Source organism: Camelus ferus, chromosome 20, assembly GCF_009834535.1.
Source record: "Camelus ferus isolate YT-003-E chromosome 20, BCGSAC_Cfer_1.0, whole genome shotgun sequence".
NCBI lineage: Eukaryota > Metazoa > Chordata > Mammalia > Artiodactyla > Camelidae > Camelus > Camelus ferus.
In genome coordinates this window covers 22891299-22910040 of record NC_045715.1, presented here as the reverse complement: position 1 = coordinate 22910040, position 18742 = coordinate 22891299, and the positions used below count along the sequence as shown (strand labels likewise).

General features: G+C 49.4%; 1 protein-coding gene across 3 annotated transcripts in view; it reads right to left on the bottom strand.

Annotated features, from left to right (window-relative positions):
• Window positions 1-18469, bottom strand: part of PACSIN1 (protein kinase C and casein kinase substrate in neurons 1) — a 41600-nt gene extending 23131 nt beyond the window's left edge. For 2 of the 3 annotated variants that reach the window (XM_032462865.1, XM_032462864.1), the window contains exon 1: window positions 18277-18469. The gene's annotated coding sequence lies outside the window, so the exon portion shown is untranslated. Of the gene's footprint in view, window positions 1-18140; window positions 18232-18276 lie in introns of those variants that run through there. The other variant, XM_032462868.1, reaches the window with a different exon arrangement.
• Window positions 18470-18742: the final 273 nt, after the last annotated feature.

Sequence of the window (18742 nt, the reverse complement as noted above, 5' to 3'; positions counted from 1 at the left end):
ACTGTTACATCTCTGCATCTTAAACTGGGGATAACAGCAGCACTTGCCTCACAGGGCAGCTGGGAAGATCGGGAAAGCCCTGGGACCACGCCTGACACAGAGGAAGCACTCGTTTACACCAGCTACATAGTCCCCTGTGATGATCGCCTTTAATCTCAACAACAACACTGAGAGATGTATACCGTTATCTTTAATTTTTTAAAGAGGAAACCAGGGATCAGGGAGGTGAAGTCAGTGGCCCAATGTCACCCAGCAGGAACGAGCCACGATTGAAACTCTATTCTGACTCCAAAATTCAGGCACAAATCTTCCACAAAACTTGGGGACCAAAGGCTGGATTCCTAGGATCCAGATCTGGAAGGGGCCTCCCAAGGCCACTGTGTCTGGCCCAACTCCTTTGTTTTATAGAGAAAGACAACCAAAGAAGGGAGATGACAGTGCAAGGCCCTGCAGCATGTCAAGCTAGGGGGATCTGGGGCTGAACCTTCTAGAAAGACTGATGGGCAGAACAGGTCACTGCCTCTGCCAGCGGTCACCGCTCACTGGGTCAGCGAGCACCACATGCCCCACTTCCAGCCAACTCAGCTGGGAGTGCTCTGGGGAGCCGGGGCATCATCCAGGAGGGGGAGGCAGCCTCTGCACTGAGCTCACCCACCTGCCTCCCCACCTCAGGCTGGCAGAGATCACCCCAAGACGCTCTCAGCCCCCCAAGCTCCTCAGCTCGGGCAGAGAAACTCCCTGACAGGCCCCCACTGCAGCCTTGTACCCACCACAGGGAGGAAGTCGGGCAATTATTGATGACCTTTGCAGGGCAGCAGAGTGTAAACTGGAATCCATTTGCCTGTGCAATCTTCATAATTACCACTGCAATTATTCACAATGAATCATTGTGACCAAGGCTTCAGTGCAGGTGCTGAGCCCCCCAACATGCTTTAAAACCCTGCCATCCCCCTCACAGGCTGTCCTTTGTCCCACGGCATAATCTCCTATATCTGCACAAGCTGCTGCCTCTCCACTCTCCAGCTACAACTGTGGGGTGGTCTATGGGTCAATCATCAACCCAGGTTTGGGAAATGTTAGGGAGTACAGGAAAGAATTCTTGACTATTTCCTGTTCTTTCTTTCACTGTCAACTTTTCCAACAACTGAAAGCTTCAATTTCTCACATCTAAATTGCCCCTGGAAGAGTTAAGGGAAGAGATGAGAGTGATTCACACTTTAGAATAAATAAGTTTACTTAGCCAGCTTTCTCCCTAATTCCTAGCTGAGATCCTGCCCATTTGGGGTAGGGGTGGGAATTAGGAGTGCTGATAGAAGAGGAAAAAGAAGAAAGTGGGAAGAGGGAGGGAACAGAAGTGTTCCTGAGAGAGGTGTCAGGAGTAAGGTACTTCAAACTGAGCCAAATGACTTAAATGGTACGTCCCATAATGGGAAAACTGGAGAGCGGCTTGAACTCACAGTAACTAACACTCATGTCAGAGCATAGACAGTAACTAACCAGTGTTCGCCCTAGTTCCATGGGGCAAAACAAGCACAGCATAAAGACCTGCCCCTACAGCCCTCAGCTGGGACGTCATCTGCCTCCTCACTCCTCAAACTGTGGTCCACTTTGAGGCATCACCTGGGAGTTTATGAGAAACGTAGAATCTGGGGCTCACAAGACTTCCTAACTCAGAATCGTTGAGCAAGGTCTCCAGGAGACAACTGAGCATATCAAGGTTGGAGAAGTTAGACCCAGAGAGCCCTTGGAATTACCTGCTTCTAAGAGGACCTTGATAAGCAGCAGGTGGGGGGACACAAAGCAAGGAGGGGTGGTACTGGAGAGCTGGCCCTGAGCTGCTTTCTAAAGGAAAGGAGAGGGCAGAGGCCAATAAAAGAATGAAGAAAATTTGGAGTCCTAGTCCTGGGATCCACCACTGGTTTCCTGGTCACTAACCTGCTGTATGACTCTGCACAAGAGATTGGCCTCAGTTTCCCCTTCTGTCATATGGAACTGATACTACGTGCTCTTGCTGCCTTTGGGGGCTGTTGTGAAGCCCAAAGGAGCGCAGATGAGAAAGCATTTGGAAAACTGTGAAATGCTGGACAGGGTGAGTCACTGTGGCTGCTTCCCAGTGTCCTCATGAGACCCACAGAAGGTGGCCTCACAGGCAACGAAATTTACGTTTCCTTCCATAACCCTTCAGAGCTGGAACCTCAGACTGAAAGGAAACGGACAAAGCAAGCTCACGTGAGGTTGTTTCTATCTGATAACATTTTAATATATCCGCTAGGATTTGGTTTTGAAGAAGGATTTAATGTGCCTGCCAGGATTTTGGTTTTCCATATCCTTGGACATGGATATCAGGTAGAGTCAGGTGGGGGAGGCCCCAGGGCTCCCCAAATCTCACATCCACCCAACTACCAGGAAGGAGTGGTTCCCCTCCCTAACCGCACATGAACATCGTTGGACCACCAGAATGGCTAAAATAAATGGACAGACAATATCAAGTGTTGATGAAGATGCAGAACCACCAGAACCCTCAAACACTGCTGGTGGGAATACAAAATGGTGTATTTCGTATTATACCACTGGAAAACTCTTTGGTGATATCTACTGAAGTCCAGCACACATATACCTCAGACCAACAGTTCCACTCTTGAGTATACATCCAACAGTGAGGAGTGCACACCAAAAGGCATGTGCACAAATCTCACAGCAGTGGGATTCTCATTAGCCCCTCAACAACCCAAACAGCCACCAGCAGCTGAAAAACTAAGTAAACTGCATGCTGTGATGTGTGTTGTGCTGTCCAGAAGCCCCGCTTTAGGACAAAAGTACCCCATCCCCCAGCTGCGGGGAGTATTTACTGCTGACAAGTCTGAGTCCCTCCCCCAGGACTGCCCTCCACCTTACAGGCCTCCTGGCAGCTGCTCCCAGTGGGCAGCTCACATCCAATAACTGGTTGACACAGGCCTGAGGGGGGAAGGAAGGAGGGGGGAGGGAGAGGGGAGCAGGGGTTGTCTCTCTGGATTTTGAGAGGCTAGGGGAGGAGTAATTAATTATAAAGCCCATGGAATGAGCTGGCTGTTGCTGGGGGCCCTCGTACACTGGAGAAAGACAATTCTAAAAGGCTGAGAGTGATTAATCACTAATTTAAGGCCAAATGTGAAAGCCAAGGGCCTCCTTAGATGCATAAAAATGCTCCTCTCCTGCAGCTGGAGGGGAGGGAAAAGCTGAGATGAAGGCGCAGGGCTTAATTACAAGCAGAGCAGAATGTCAGAGAAGGTTGAGTTCTCAGCTCAGGATGAGTCTGCGGCACCAAGGTCAGGCCCTGCTCGGGAAAGTGGGACTTGGAAGTGACCCCCTCAGAGCCCAGAATGCCCATGATGCCAAGGACCCTCCCTCCGAACCGCCCCCTCCCCTCCTGACCATCAGAGCAAGAGCTGGGTAAGTCACACCTCAGCTGCAGGAGGCAGCTGCGGGAGGGAGCCATGCACTGGCAGAACCAGGGAAGCACAGGGGGGATGCGATTTGAAGGGCTGGACCAAGGTGGGGACATAGAGTTGGACGAAGGAGTGTTAATCCACATACAAGAATTAACACCCTGGTAAGAATGCGGAAAGACAGAAGACTATTAACACACTGCTTAGAGAAAGTGATGTCACAGCACAAGAAGTAGAAATGCCATGTCTCAGGACATGAGAGTAGGAGCTGCTGTTACAGAACTGGGCCCCTGACAGCATTGATGACAGGATCCCTGAATAGGAGGCCAGGTGGCAGCACTCACTGGTCAGAAGGTGGGTGCGAGTATGACAACTATTGGTGAGGTCAGAGTGGCAGCTGGGAGGCCCTGACCCGCAGAGCTATGGAAATGGTTACTAGAACCCGGCGTCCCCAGGGGCAAGCCAGATGGGTGGTCAACCAGCACACTGCCCACTCTCTGTATTCAAGAAACCAAGGCCTGATGGTTGGGGAACTGAGGGCTGCACCCTAATAAAAAAAAAATCCATGATCCCTTGCCCAATTTCCAGACCTGAGCAAGGTTTCAGGTCCACCTGACTGAAGGAGAGGACAGGTGTCCAGGAGTAAGGGCCCTGTGACCCCAGAACAAGAATATATGATAATGATTCCACCAGGCCCTCCCCAGAGGGACTTCCATGGCCATTTATAAAGGAAACCATCATGGAGAAAAGGAGTACCCCGGTATTTCAAGGGCTATTAGACACAGGCTCCAAATGGACTGGTACTAGGGATCCTAAAAGTCATCATGGCCCCCCATTAGGATGGGAGCATATGGGGACCAGGTGACAACCAGATTCCTGGCTTAGGTTTGGCTCCCAGGGAGTCCACTGGGCCTACCCTGTGTGTGACTAGGGGCAGTCGCCTCCCCTGTCTGGTCCTGGTGTCCCACTGCAGGTGAAGGGCTGCCCTCGGCGGGGAGGCTGGAAGAGCGAGATGTAGCCTCACATCCTGATATCCACACTCCCCTAGGAACCCCCAGGGGGGTACCCCTGGAATTCGCCAGGCCCTGCTCAAAATCCCAGTCCTGCCCCACCCCAACAAATTACCCCTGCACCCATTTCCTCATCTGCAAAGCGGGAGTGATGGCACCTGCTTTACACAGCCGCTGTGAGAATGCGGTCAGGACACTTCCTCCTGCCACACTGTCACCTGACAGCTGTGCTGCTGCTTCTGAGAACCTGAGAGCAGCCTAGGGGGATGGCCCACACTCGCACCCCTAGGCCCCTGCTCCCCACCCCTGGGCTCTGCCTCCCTCCCACTGGGCACCAGCCGCTGCCCTCCTGGCTCAACTGCATCCTCCAGCAATTCTCCCTACTCTCCCACATGATCGTGATCAGGTTTTCCCTACATTTGGGATCTTTCCCATCAAGGGAGAAACAGGGCGGTGTTACTCTCACTAAAAAAATTCCCTCTGCAGATGGCATGCTGCCCTCAGCTCCAGCCCCATGGGCCAGCTCCCTGGCTTGTAGAGGACACTCCTGGGAAGGCCGTCCATATGCCCAGTCTCCACTCCCTCCTGAAGCCCCTCCCATCGGGCTCTGGCCCTCACTGACTACTCTGACCCCCACTGTGCCAGAGCCCCTGGTCCCTGTCTAATCCTCCTCCTACTGACGCTCAGTAGTCACCCCATTGGCCCTGACACCCGTGGGCCCCTTCACTTCTCTGACACCACACCCCAACCTGGTCCTGGGGCCTGTCCTCCTCCCATCTACATGGAGTTTCAAGGAAATCTCATCCAGCCTGTGGCTTTCAATACCTCCCTCTTCTATGTCCAGCTCCAACTCTGCCACTAAACTCTGCCTCCTAAATCCAACCAGCTCCTCAATGTCCCATTTGGATGTTGAACTGGTAGACATGTCCCAGCAGAACTCCTAATTGCTCCCGGGCCTGCTCCATCCCTGGTCTTCTCCATCTCAGAAGAGGACACCACTGTTCACGGAAATGCTCAAAGACCTAGGTTCCTCTCCTTCCCTCATCTCCACATTCCATTTACTCTCCTTCAACAGACCCAGAACCCAGCCTCCTGGATTTAGAAACCTGTGGGTCCACACTGCCATCATCTCACTTGGAGGGCAGTGTAGTTTTCTAAAAGCTCTCCCTACTTTCAGCCTTGCCCCTTCTGTTTACCCAACAATCATCTTTTTTTGTTTTTTAATTGAAGTACAGTCAGTTATAATGTGTCAATTTCTGATGCCCAGCATAATGTCCCAGTCATACACATACATAGATACTAGTTTTCATATTCTTTTTCATTAAGGGTTACTACAAGATATTGAATATAGTTCTGTGTGCTATACAGAAGTTTGTTTTTTTATCTATTTTTATATACATAGTAGTTAATATTCCAACAGTTATCTTTTTAAAATATAAATATAATTTTGATATGTCACACCACTGCTGAAGCCCACCCCCACCCCATTCCAGTGTCTCACCATGTTGCTGAAAACAAGTTCCTCAGGCTTGCCAGGCCTACAGGCCAACAAGGAGGGTCCAAATTTGTTTGCTTTTCCTCACCTCCAACCACTCTCCCCACCCCTGTTCCCCGCCTGCCAGTTTGTCCTTTCTGTGTCCCTCACACAAATCAGGCTCTTTCCTGCCTCAGGGCCTTTGCACTGGCTGCTCCCTGTGCTGCGATGCTCTTCCCCTGATGTCCACAGGCTTATTTCCTGCCTTGTTGTGGTCTCTGATCAATGTCCCTGATCCCAAATCATCTAAAACAGCCAGCCCATCCCTGTCACTCCCTAGCCCCTTACCCCTGTTCTATTTTTCCTTGGTAACACTCCCCAGTGTTACTTTTTTTAATTAATAGACTTTATTTTTTAGAACAGTTTCAGGTTCACAGCAGAACTGAGCAGAAAATACAGAGAGTTCCCGTATAGCCCTCCCCACCCACAAATACATACTCCCCTACCCTCAATATCCCTCATCAGTGTGGTATATTTGGTACAATCAATGAACCAACATGGGCACATTATTATCAACCAAAGTCCATAGTTTACATTAGGGTTCACTCCTGATGTTGTACATTCTATGGGTTTTGACAAATGCATAATGACATGTTGCCACCTCTATAGTATCATACAGAATAATTTCATTGCCCTAAAAATCCCTTATGCTCCATCTATTCATTCCTCCCTCCCTCTCTCTCACCAAACTCCTGGAAACCACGATCTTTTTATTGTTTATGTAGCTTTCCCTTTTCCAGAATGTCATTTGGTTGGAATCGTACAGTTGGTAGCCTTTTCAGACTGGCTTCTTTCATTTAGTAATATGTCTTTTAAGTTTCTTCCATGTCTTTCATGGCTTGATAGCTCATCTCTTTTTATCACGGAATGACATTCCATTGTCTGGGTGTACCACAGTTTATTTATCCATTCATCTATTACAGGATGTCATGGTTGCTTCTAAGTTTTGTCAATTAGATTCCTTAACATTCACAATACACAAGAGTGGGCTGAAGTCCTGCAGTAAAGAAAACTCTTGGGGGGAGGGTATAGTTCAACTGGTAGAGTGCATGCTTAGCATGCAGGAGGTCCAGGGTTCAATCTCCAGAACCTCCATTTAAGTCAATCAATAAATTAAAAAAACCTAATTACCTCCCCCAACAACAACAAAATAAATAAATAAATAAATAAATAAATAAATAAATAAATAAAAAGAAAACTCTTTACCTCGGTTGAACTTGGTTTTTCCCAAATTTGACCATTGCCAGTGTGTCCAAGTTCAACCTCCCACCTCCTGAGGCCACAGGAGCTCATCCTTGGAGGACCTCTCTGGGCTGGGGCAGCTAAAGAAGGCTTTTTTTTTAAGAGAAGCTGAGAGCAACAAAGCAGAGTGGGGGGCACCCACGGAAAAGGAATGGTTAAATTTGGGGGTTTGGAGGGTGTGGGTTGGGCTGGAGTGAGGACCCCAAGAGGAGCAATGGGAACTAAACTAGGGACCTGACTCTGGTGCCCCACAGCCACATAGCAGCGGGGTGCTTTGGAGCAGACCACCTCCCTCATCTGAGTCTCAGTGCCAGTGTCAAGCGAGGCCTGACTGCTCAGAGCTGCTGAGGCTACACGTGAGTCCTTAGGTTGGTTTCTAGAATTCAAAAAGCCTAATGCCTCCAACACCCAGACCGAGTCTCTAAACCATTCGCCATGAACTGGATCCACAGAAATGGGGCAAAAATATTTGCAAATATCTCTAACAAGGGTCTAGTATCTAAAGAACCCAAAAACCTCAACAAGAAAAAGACAAATTACCCAATTTAAGAATAGGCAAAGGATAGGAAAAGACATTTCTCCAAAGAAGATACAAAAGGCCAATAAGTACAGGAAAAGATACTCAATATTATGTCACTTAGAGAAAGCAAATCAGACCCACAATGAAATATCACTTCCCAAGCACTAGGATGGCTGTGATGACAAAGCTGGACAATAACAAGTGGGTGAAGATGAGGAGTAACTGGGACTTTCACACATTGCTGGATGGAATGTAAATGGTGCAATCTAGAAAACAGTCTGGCAGTTCCTTAAAAGGTTAAACACAGAGTTACTATGTGACCCAACCATTCTACTCCTAGCTATATATCCAAGGGAAATGAAAACATGGCTACACAAAAACTTGTACACAAATGTTCACAGAAGCATTATGAATAATAACCCCAAAGTGAAAACAATTCAAATGTCTATCAGTGGATAAATGGATAAATAAAATGTGTATATCCACACAATGTAATGTTATTCAGTCATAAAGAGGAATGAAGTAATGTTACATGCTACAACATGGCTGGACCTTATAAACATTATGTTAAATTAAAGAAGCCAGGCACAAAGATGTGATTCCATCTATATGGAATATCCAGGCAATTGATAGAGACAAAGTAGATTGGTGGTTGCTGGGAGCTTGAGGGAGGGGGAATTGAGTGACTGCTAACAGGTATGGGGCTTTTTGGGGTGATGGAAATATTCTGGAATTAGTGGTGACAGTTGTACATCTTTATCAATGTGCTGAAAGCCACTGAATTATACATTTTTCAAAGGTGAAAATTATGGTATATGAAATATATCTCAATGTTCAAATGTGTATATGTGTGTGTATATACATATGCATGTATACATACATACATATATATATGTGTGTGTATATATATACAAAGATTCAGCTCTTTGGAGAAATGGCCGGTTGCAGCTCTGAGGAGCCAGGAACATCTTCATTCCAGAAAGCGAGGACACTTTCAAAGCCCCGTGTAGTTGTATGAATGGTGCCAGAATCAACTTCAAGAGGCTCCCACTGGCCAAAGATGGGACAATTTGAGCATCACTGAGAATAATAAATACAAGGACTGAAACTCATCAAATTTATAAAAATCCATGATGACAATAAAAATCAAATTCTACAAAACAAAAACAAGTCTGCTAGTAACCAAATATCTGCAAGAACGTGGAGCTGCTCACACACTGCTTGTGAGCTGGTACAAGCACTCTGGAAAACAGTTTAGTGTTATCTACTAGGTTGGAAGATACACCTACTCCGTGACCCAGCAATTCCACTCCGAGGAATACACCCTGCAGAACTGCAGGCACATATTTACCCCAAGACATAGATAAGAAGGTTCTGAACAGCAGTTTTCACAACAGCCACAGTCAGAAGCAACCCTGATGTCTGTAAACAGTTAATTGGATAAGTAAATCCCGGTATATTCACGTGTCGGAAAACTACGCAACGATAAAAACAATGAAAGGATGACCACTACAAAGAACAACCCAGATGCATGCATGGTAAAAAGAAAATGTTAATTGAAAAAAATCCAGACATAGAAAACTACATAATCCCGTGAATTAAAATTCAAAAGCAGACACAACTATTTGGCTTTGGATGCATACTTATGTGGTAAAACCAAAAACAAAGCAGCTAATAACCCCAACTATTTAGTGGTGGGTCTCCAGAGAGGGAGGGGCTTGTGGTGGGGAAGGTTCCATGGGGGACTTTTGGTGCTACCGCCAATGACCTAGATGGTGGTGACTTGGGTGTGGGCTTTATAGTAATTTGTTAAAATGTATAACCTATTTTATACACTTTTATATTTTATTTTATTTATTTTTAAATGGAAGTACTGGGGATTGAACCCAGACCTCAGGCATGCCAAGCATGTGCTCTACTGTTGAGCACCCCCACTTTTATATTTTAAAACTGGGAAAAATATTCACATCAGCTCATTTCTCTAAAACTCGATAAAGGAAAAGAATCAAGCCTTTATCCTACTGTATATACCAATTTCAGAATAATAAAATTTGTGAAGGGGGAAAGTTCTTCATAGAAGTCTAGCAAACAAAATGTTCAAATTAGAAAACACCATCCGGTGGGGAGGAAAACGTGGTGGAAACCTGATGTTAACTTGCAGCAAAGGTGGGATGGCCACAGCTCTCAGGACTCCCCACCTCTTCTGGCCCCTGCAGCCCCCCTGCCACTCCTGGGAACACAGATGTCCCTGTGGACCACAGCACTCCAGCCACCCAGGCCAGGCTGTGAGCAGAGTAACCACTCCACTGGCCACACCAATAGGGAGATAGACTTACCTATATGTGCTTTGTATGCTATTTTGCTTCCAAAATTTGCACAAAGATTCCCAGAGTTCTGCCAGGGCACACAGGTGCCTCCAGGCCTGAGGTTCAGGACACAGGCCCAGCTCCACTGCGGAGCTCACCTGAACATTGGTTCAGAATGGCCTGGCGGGTGGGGCAGTCAGGGGGTCTGAGGAAGAGCAGGAGGGGGACTCAAGGATCTGGAGCTGATGCAGGCTGGGGTGCTCAACCCCATTCTACTGCTTCATAGACGCCCATCACCAAGGCAGTCTGTGGGGGCCCTCCCCACCCTTATACCCCTCAGGTGGAAATGTTGTGACTTGATTTCTCCCTGCCAGGCTTGTCCTGGCCCTGCTTGAGGAGTGGTGAGGAGGGAAGGAAGCCCACTGTGATCTGCCACCCAGCCCCCCACCCTGTCCAGGGGCACCTGAGCTGAGCTAGCTTTGCGGCTTACCAGACCAGCTGGTGCAAGGTGGGGGTGTGGGCAATGCCCAAGCCCAGCCGGGGCTGGCAGAAGGGCCCACCCAGCCAGTCAGGGCCAGTGACAAAGGGGCTGGGAAGAGGGGCAGAGGCAGGGATCCTGGGCCCTGTAGGGCGGGGAGGCCTCCCATCAGAGGTGCCTCATCTGAGGCAGGGCCAAGTGGGTCAGGTGAGACGGCGGCCAGTCACCCAACACTCGGAGAGCAGGCGGCAGTGGCAGCCTGGTGTCCGATGAATCTGCTGATAGAGGTGACACAAGATATCCTGCTGTGGGTGGGGCCAGGGGAGGGGAGGCAGGAGTGGAGAGAGCCTTGTTCAGAGGACGTTTTGGATCCTGGCTCAGTAACACACTTATGGAGGAACCTTGACCAGGAGCCTTAAGCCCTTCTGCAGCCTCAGCTTACCCATCTGAAAGTGGGGTGCTAGGAAGGGGACATGAGCTTCTCAGCACAAGGAGCCTTGTGCAGGGCCCAGCACACAGTAAGTGCTCAACAAACATCATGTGTTGTCATTATGGAAGTTGGGGCTGCCGAGGGCTCAGCAGTGGTTAAGTGGGGTGAGGGGTCAGCTAAATCCTGGACAGAACCACAGAGTGAAAGCTCCAGGGGGCAAGGGTGAGGTGGGTTTCATTCACCACTGAATGGCTGGTGCCCAGTTCTGTCTGGGCACAGAGCACTCAGTACTTATTTGGTGAATGAATGCTTGGGAGTAAAACTTGGAACAAGTAGCCCCTAAGACAATTAATCTACTAATCAGATGATCCCAAATAAGAATCTGAGCCCAAATCCAAGGTCTGCCCCCTTCCTGGCTGTGCAACCCCAGGTAGGTCACCCCCTGCCCCCCCATCTCAGCCTCCTCATCTATCAAATGGGAATAATAGTAATTAACAAATACCTTCATCATAGGCTACGGGAAGGGCTCAAAGCAGAAGTGGGTGTGGAAGTGGAGGTGGTGCTGTCAGCGCCCCTTTATCAGATGGGGCACCCATCCCCCAGCCACTGCAGTAGCTGGCTGCTAATGGCTCACAGATGCCCCCTTCTCCTGGGAGTTTTTTTTTGTAATTGTTTATTGAAGAATAGTTGATTTACAATATTAGTTTTAGGTGTACAGCACGGCAATTCAGTATTTTTATAGTTTATACCCCATTAAGAGTTATTACAAGATCACAACTATAATTCCCTGTGCTATACACTATAACCTTGTTGCTCATCTAATTTATACATAATAGTTTGTACCTCTTAATCCCCTCCCTGTAATGTGCCCCTCCCCACTTCCCTGTCCCCACTGGTAACCACTAGTTTGTTTTCTATATCTGTGAGTCTGCTTCTGTTTTCTGTATACATTTGTTTGTATTATTTTTTTAGATTCTACATTTAAGTGATATTATACAGTATTTGTCTTTCTCTCTGACTTTCTTTCACAAATTATAATGTTCTCTAGATCCATCCGCACAGCTGTAAATGGCAGAATTTCCTTCTTTATTAAGTCTGAGTAGTATTCCATTGTCTATATGTACCACATCTTCTTTATCCATTCATCCATTGATGGGCTCTTAGGTTGCTTCCATATCTTGGCTATTGTAAATAGTGCTGCCATGAACACTGGGATGTGTGTGTCTGCTTGAATTGGTGTTTTGACCATGGCTTCATCTCCTACTTCTTCCTTTGGATTCCTGTGCTGATTTCCTCCCCACCCCTAGGCCCACCTGTCACATTCCAAATTCTGCATCATTGTCCTTGATGTCACTTTTCCTGGAAGGCACCTTCCACCTCTCTGAATCTAACCATCCCTTCCTTCCAGGCCTGCTCCTGCAGAAGACCTTCCATGATCAATCAGCCCCCATCTCTAGGAGCAGGCCTGCCTCCCAACTCTGGGAGAAGTGGTCATCCCCACTCCCTGATGAGAGGTGCTGGGGCATCCAGGTTAAGAGCACAGCCTATGGATCCAGACTGCATGGGTGTGAATCCTGCCTCAGCCACTTATTTGCCAGTATGGTGTCAGGCAACTCGCTTAACCTCAGTTTCCACGTCTGTAAAGTGGGATAACCTCATGGGTTACTGAGATGATTAAATGAGTTAATAAATATGGATAAATAAAACAGTGCTTGGCACATGTCAGAGGTTCTCAGGCCCCCTGGCACTGCCATCCAGGGCCGGCCTCCCTTTTCTGTGCCCCCGACAGGACATCCCAGTGCCACACACACCATGATGCTCAATCTCCACTTTCATGGACACTTGGCTTCTGAGATTCTCCTTCTGCAGCCCTCCTGCTACCCACATTTACCTTACCTCCTTGCTCATCCCAGTAGGTTTCATCCACCAAAAGACTGGGAGAGGAAAAACCAGGCCACGAGGGGACCAGTTGGAAACCAGCCACAAATAAAAATTCTTCAAACCGAAGTGGCAGCATCTGACTCAAATGGCATCAAATTTGTATTTGAAGGGAATGAAATGTAAATGCTCATTTTTTAGATGTGTAAGAAAAGTCCCAGGTATTAGGAAATGGTGTTCTAATTAAGCTTTGTAGGAATAATGATGTTTGTTGCATAAAATGCAAACAGCACAGGATGCTAAAATAAAGAGGAAACATTCTCCATCTTGCCTGACACTTGACCTCCTAATACCTGCCCCAGAGATGCCTCCTGGACATTTTTATGCAAATGTGAGCATGAGGATATATATGTATATTTTTAAAACAAGAATCATACTAAACACATTGTTCTCCAGAGTCACTTGTTTAACTTGCCAATACATTCTGACCGTATTTCCACCCTAGTATTAAGCTCTGCCCCGTTCTCTTCTCTGTCCCCAGCACCTAAAGCAGTGCCTGGCACACAGAAGACATTCACTGACCAAAGCAAAGAATGAACAGCTGCCTAAAATCACAGCATCTCGAGAGGTCCTGATTATACCACCAACCCTCCTGAGGGACATAAGTAAAGCTTTGCCACACAGTCCATTCCACCCAGCTCTCTTTGCACGCTACCAAGAGGGCTCCTGTGGGAGAAACCCCTGGACGTGGGACTGCCAGGTTAAAACTGGTAGCTATTGCCGAAAACGTAGTGCCAACCTATTCTCCTGGCTAATGGGAGAGGTCCAGTTTCCTACACCCTCTGCCACCTAAGAGCTTAATTATGATGATAACTTATTTCTCCAGTGGATTAACCTTATTGAGTGACTCCACCCTTGATCATCCAATCTCCTTTTGTCCCTCCTGAGTAAGTGAGAGGATGGATTTTATTATTTCTGAGCAGCACTAGGGAGCCAAAATCCACAAATGGGAAGCTACTCTACAGACCATGAACAGAAACAGTTCACAGATGCAAAACTTTAAAAAATGTCATTACTTTCTGAAAATGGACACAATTTTTAAAAAACTGACAACTTCAAAACAAGTATCCAGTGGCCCCTCTCCCAATACAAAAGAGAAAATTCGGACCCTAGGCTCCCTCCCTCACCCAGTCTAGGGTGGCCAGATTCAGCAAATGAAAATATAGGACACTTAGTTAAATTTGACTTTCACATAAACAACATATAAAATTTTTAGTACAAGAACATCCCAGGCAATATTTGCGACATACTTATACTTCCAAAAAAAAAAAACAACCCGCCAAATTTGTTGTTTATCTGAAAGTCAGATTTAACCAAGCATCCTGGAGTTTATCTGGCAAGCTGACTACAGCCCCCGCCCAGTGTTTAAATATCACTGATTTTTAAATAGTAGCCGAGGCCATCTGCCCCCCACCTGGGAGACAGCCCCACCAACTTCCCAGCATTAGAGTTGCCATCCTTCCAGAGCCATGGGGGGCCAGTTTCCTGCTGGTCTTCTCCCTTTGGCCTGTCTCCCACCCTCCCACCCATCTTTTCCAGTGATGAACCTTTGTTGGGGGTATGATCAGCACAGGACCCTCAGCTGGCAGCCCCTTCAGGGATTATGGCTTTGGCAGAGACATCTGCCTAAGGACAGGCCCCGGGCTACACCCAGTGCCAGAAGGATGCTGAGGTCCTAAAGCCCAACCACTCCAAAGCAACTCTAAAGGGCTCCTCCAGCTTGAGCACCCCGGGGGGCCCTGTGGGGCCTGCATCAGAGCCAGTCTTCTCTCTCTACCCTTCCTGCTTTCTTCCCCAGCTGTCCACAGGCCCAGGGATCACTCCCTGGCCTGATGATACTCCCATCCTGGGACCCTAACCTGCCCCACCGGGTCTCCAGTGTCCACCCTCCCCCTCCAGTCCACAGGGCCCCTGACTGGAAACCAGCCATAAAGTGTCCACAGAAAGTGGGCCTAGTGCTAGCCAATGAGTTTTTTTTTAATTTGGCTTTCCAGTACATTCTAGATTTTCCACATAAGCACATATTACTTTGGTAATTAAAAAATAATAATACAAACTTTTTTTTTCTTTAAGAAAAATGTAAAACCAAACTGAGCAGCCCTCCACCTACCTGACATGCCCCCACCTCCCCCATCTCTCCCCACTGCTTCTCCAGGGAGGACTCCCTCCAAGTCATCAAATGCCAGCCCCCAGCAAGCTCCCCTGTCCTGCCAGGCCCACAGGCAGTTTAACTTCTCCAGTGAAGGCTTTCCACTGCCAGCTTGTCCTTGCTGGGCGGTCATATGCAAATTCTAAATGGGTCCTTGTCTCCTTTAGGGAGATGAATGCTAAAAAGGTCCTGAGACTGGTGAGGAGAGAAAGTATATGATGGGGACCAACATTTGCTAACTCATTCCACAAGTAGGAGCTAGGCTACTCTGCAAGGCACTGGGGACACTGGGAGCAAGACACAGACACTGCTGTCAAGGACTCCACAGATGGGGAGGGGGGAACCATCAAAAGACAGAGAGGATATTGTGTGAGGTGAGGTGAGCTGGGTGTGGGGAGGAGCAGTTCATGGAAGCTTCTGGAAAGAAGAAAAATCTCAGCAGACCCCTAAGGGTGAGAAGGGATGGGCAGGGAGTAGGGGGAGGGAGCGTGTTCTAGGCAGGGGAACAGCTTGTGCAAAGGCCTGCAGGTGAGAGAAGTGTGATTTATTTGAGGAACTGTAAGCAGTTCAGAGTAGCTGGAGGGCAGAGGGAGGGTGAGAAGGGAGAGGAGGCCCAGGCTTGGGGAGGGTAGCAGGGCCACAGGAGGGAGACTGCGCTTTGTTCTTGGGGCAATGGGGAGCCACTGAAAGATACAGAGCAGGGAAGTGACAGATCACTTGACCTGCCTGCAACGCAGTAGGTGCTCAGAGACCCACTGATATGGGTGTTACCACTGTGAGCACCCACAGCCATCAGAAGCACTCGTAATCATGCACATACCACCTGCCGTGCATGGACATTAGCCATGGAGTACCTAAAACCTGTGTCTCCATGAAGACAACAGGCCCCCAGCAGCCAGGTCCACAGCGGCCTTACCCTCGCATTAGAGAATATATTAGGGAATAAGGGATTCTGGAGCCTAGGTTCCAATCCTAGCTCCTCTAATTTCAAACTGTGTTACCTTGGACACATAACCTCTCTGTGCCTCAGTCTTCTCATTTGTAAAATGGGAGTAAAAACAGTACCCACCTCGTTGGATTAATGTGAAGATTGAATGAGTCAATACATGAAAAATAGTTGAAAAGCCTGGCATGGGGCAAATGCTGTGCACTGTTAGTTTTTACTACTATTACTGCATCCTTTCCCTCAAGATCCTCAGGGCCAACCACTTACAGGCACTAACCAAAGCGCCCTCCACTTCCTCCCCCTAGCCCTGAAGCATCACTCCCTTACTCTCTCCATTATTAGGGGCAAGGACACAGCCAGGCCAGAGGAAGGAACTTCTGGGTTCAAGGACAACTGGACATTGTGACCTGGGCCCGGGGCCTCTCCCCAGCTCCCTCAAGCCCAGTGGAGAGAGCACTGGACTTGGAGCCGGGAAGTAAGCGCCACCCTTGGCTCTACTGCCGACCCTTTCTGGGCCTCAGCACCCCCTCTGTAGGATGAGGAGAAGAACATCTCACAGATTTCTTATCAGCACGGCTGTCAAATGAGCAACAGGGGCTGGGAAAGAGTTCTGGAAATGTCCATGTCCCAGACACAGGCCTTGTGGCTAGGCCAGAACCCTTGTTGGCAGCCTCCTCTTCTGGGCTGGGTTTGCTTCTTCACACAATAGTAAGATCTGTTCAGAGCTTGCCATGAGGGCCTCAGAGGCTGAGGATGGCCTGGCTTGGGTCTTCCTGGATTCCCTGATGTGGACCAGGACTGTCTCAAGAGCTAGGACAGGGACAGACACCGGTGGTCTGAGCTTAGCACCCAGGAAGAAAGTGCCAACTCAGGGCCCTGAGCCAGACCTTCACCCAGGCCTTCCACTAAGCCTGGACCAGCCAGGGACTCAAACCAAGGGCCCCAAAAGACCCTCTGGAGCCACTGGGACTGCTGTGTTTATCTCCAAATGCCACAGCTGCCCATGGCTTCCAGGTCCAGGATTGGCTTCAGTGGACTATCTGTTTTTGGTAGCTCTTTAGTCCTGGGGGATAGGAGGAAAGCCCAAGAGGGCCCCCCTCCTTCTTCAGGATGCCAGCTATTTCCCAGAGTTCAAGTTGATTCATTCACTCATTCCACAAACATTTACTTGGTGCCAGACCCTGGTCAGGTGCAGGGGCGATGATAGATGAATCAGACAGATTCCTACCCGAAAGCACTTCCAGTCTAGCAGGCGACAGACAAGGCATAAATAACCAAACCACAAGGCAGACTAGGTTGGAGAACGCAGGGCAGGAGGCAAGGATCTCACTAGGGTATCAGGAAGCTGCTTGGAGAGGGTGGCTTGTGAGTGGCTTATGGACATGTGATGGCAAGGCCAGGTAGGTGAGGGATAGAACCTCCAAAATAATTGACAGACAGCTCTGTTTGCACCCCGCTATGCCAGAGCCAGGGCAACATGAGTTATTTATGGTTGTGCCCAGAGAAAAGCGGCCACATGTGTCACTGCACGTGGGGTGCAAAGCAGGGCGGTGGAGGGTGGGGGGCAGCTGGGGCTTGAAGCTGCGTCTGGCCAAGCTCTGTGGTTTGCCACTGTGTCCCTCACACTCTGATGACCTTTTAAGTTTTTCATGGCCTCCAGTAAGGTAAAAATAAGAAGAGAGTTCTAAGAGGCAGCAAGTGGCCTGGGGGGGGGGGCAGGGGAGGGAGGGCAGTGCCAGACAGACCATGGCTTCTGCTGTATCTGTGGGCCATTTATCATCACTTTCTTCTCCTCTCCCCACTCTCAGACCAGCTGTGGGGGAACAGATAGAGGGACAGAAGAAATTATCTTTACTTGTGAACCAGACAGGACATAGGGCACACATCAGCCGCTGTGTTTCTCTCCAGCCCACTCTGGTCCATACATAGCCTACGCACCAAGCTGGCACCAGCCCATCCTCCCTGCTGGTACTGGAACAAGCCAGGCCAGAGACTCAGACCCCAGGGACCTAGGTCCCACCTTCCCAAGGAACCTATTTCCTGCGTTTTCCCCAGGGCAAAGGCCTTCGCCAGCTCCCTCTCCCAGGGGGCCAAGAGCAGGGACATTCTGACACTGCTTGGGTGATGCCCGCGAACCCTGGCAACCCCAGCCGCGTGCTCACCTCTCTCCAGGTAATTGTCCGATCCTCCCCTGCGCTCTGGCGGGGGAGATGTCAGTCTCTGTGCCCACCGCAGACACGCACTCTCTTAACTGGTGCCCTCCCTCCCCATCCTCTATCCACCGGCCAGACCCCCTACCTGGGGGCAGGCGCGCCCGGCAACATCGGCGGCGCTACAGGGCAAAGCGGGTCGTCTGGGGCCCAGCCTCAAGCCCGGACGACTTCCCAGGGGAGAGAGGCTGCGCTGCCGCCGCAGCCACCGCGTCTCTCCAGATCTCGCCGGGGCTGCGGGAAGGAGGAAGGTCAGAGCCGACGAGGCGCGGGGAGGATGAGGGAGGAGGCGTGCACAGATGGGCGCAGATTAGAGAGGCATTTTTAGCCAGCCAATGGCAGCGCGGCGCAGGGCGGCGCGGTGCCTGCGCAGGTGGAAGCGCCGCGGCTGCTGAGGAGGCAGCAACCGGCTTAGGAGGTGCCCGGCGAGGGGGGGCCCTCAGCACCCCCAGCCCCCAGGCCGGCGCCCTCATCCAAGGGGGTGCTCTCGGCAGTGACAGAGGGGCTGTGAGGCGGGAGGGTGCAGAGGGCACCCCCTCTTTCACCCTCCTTCC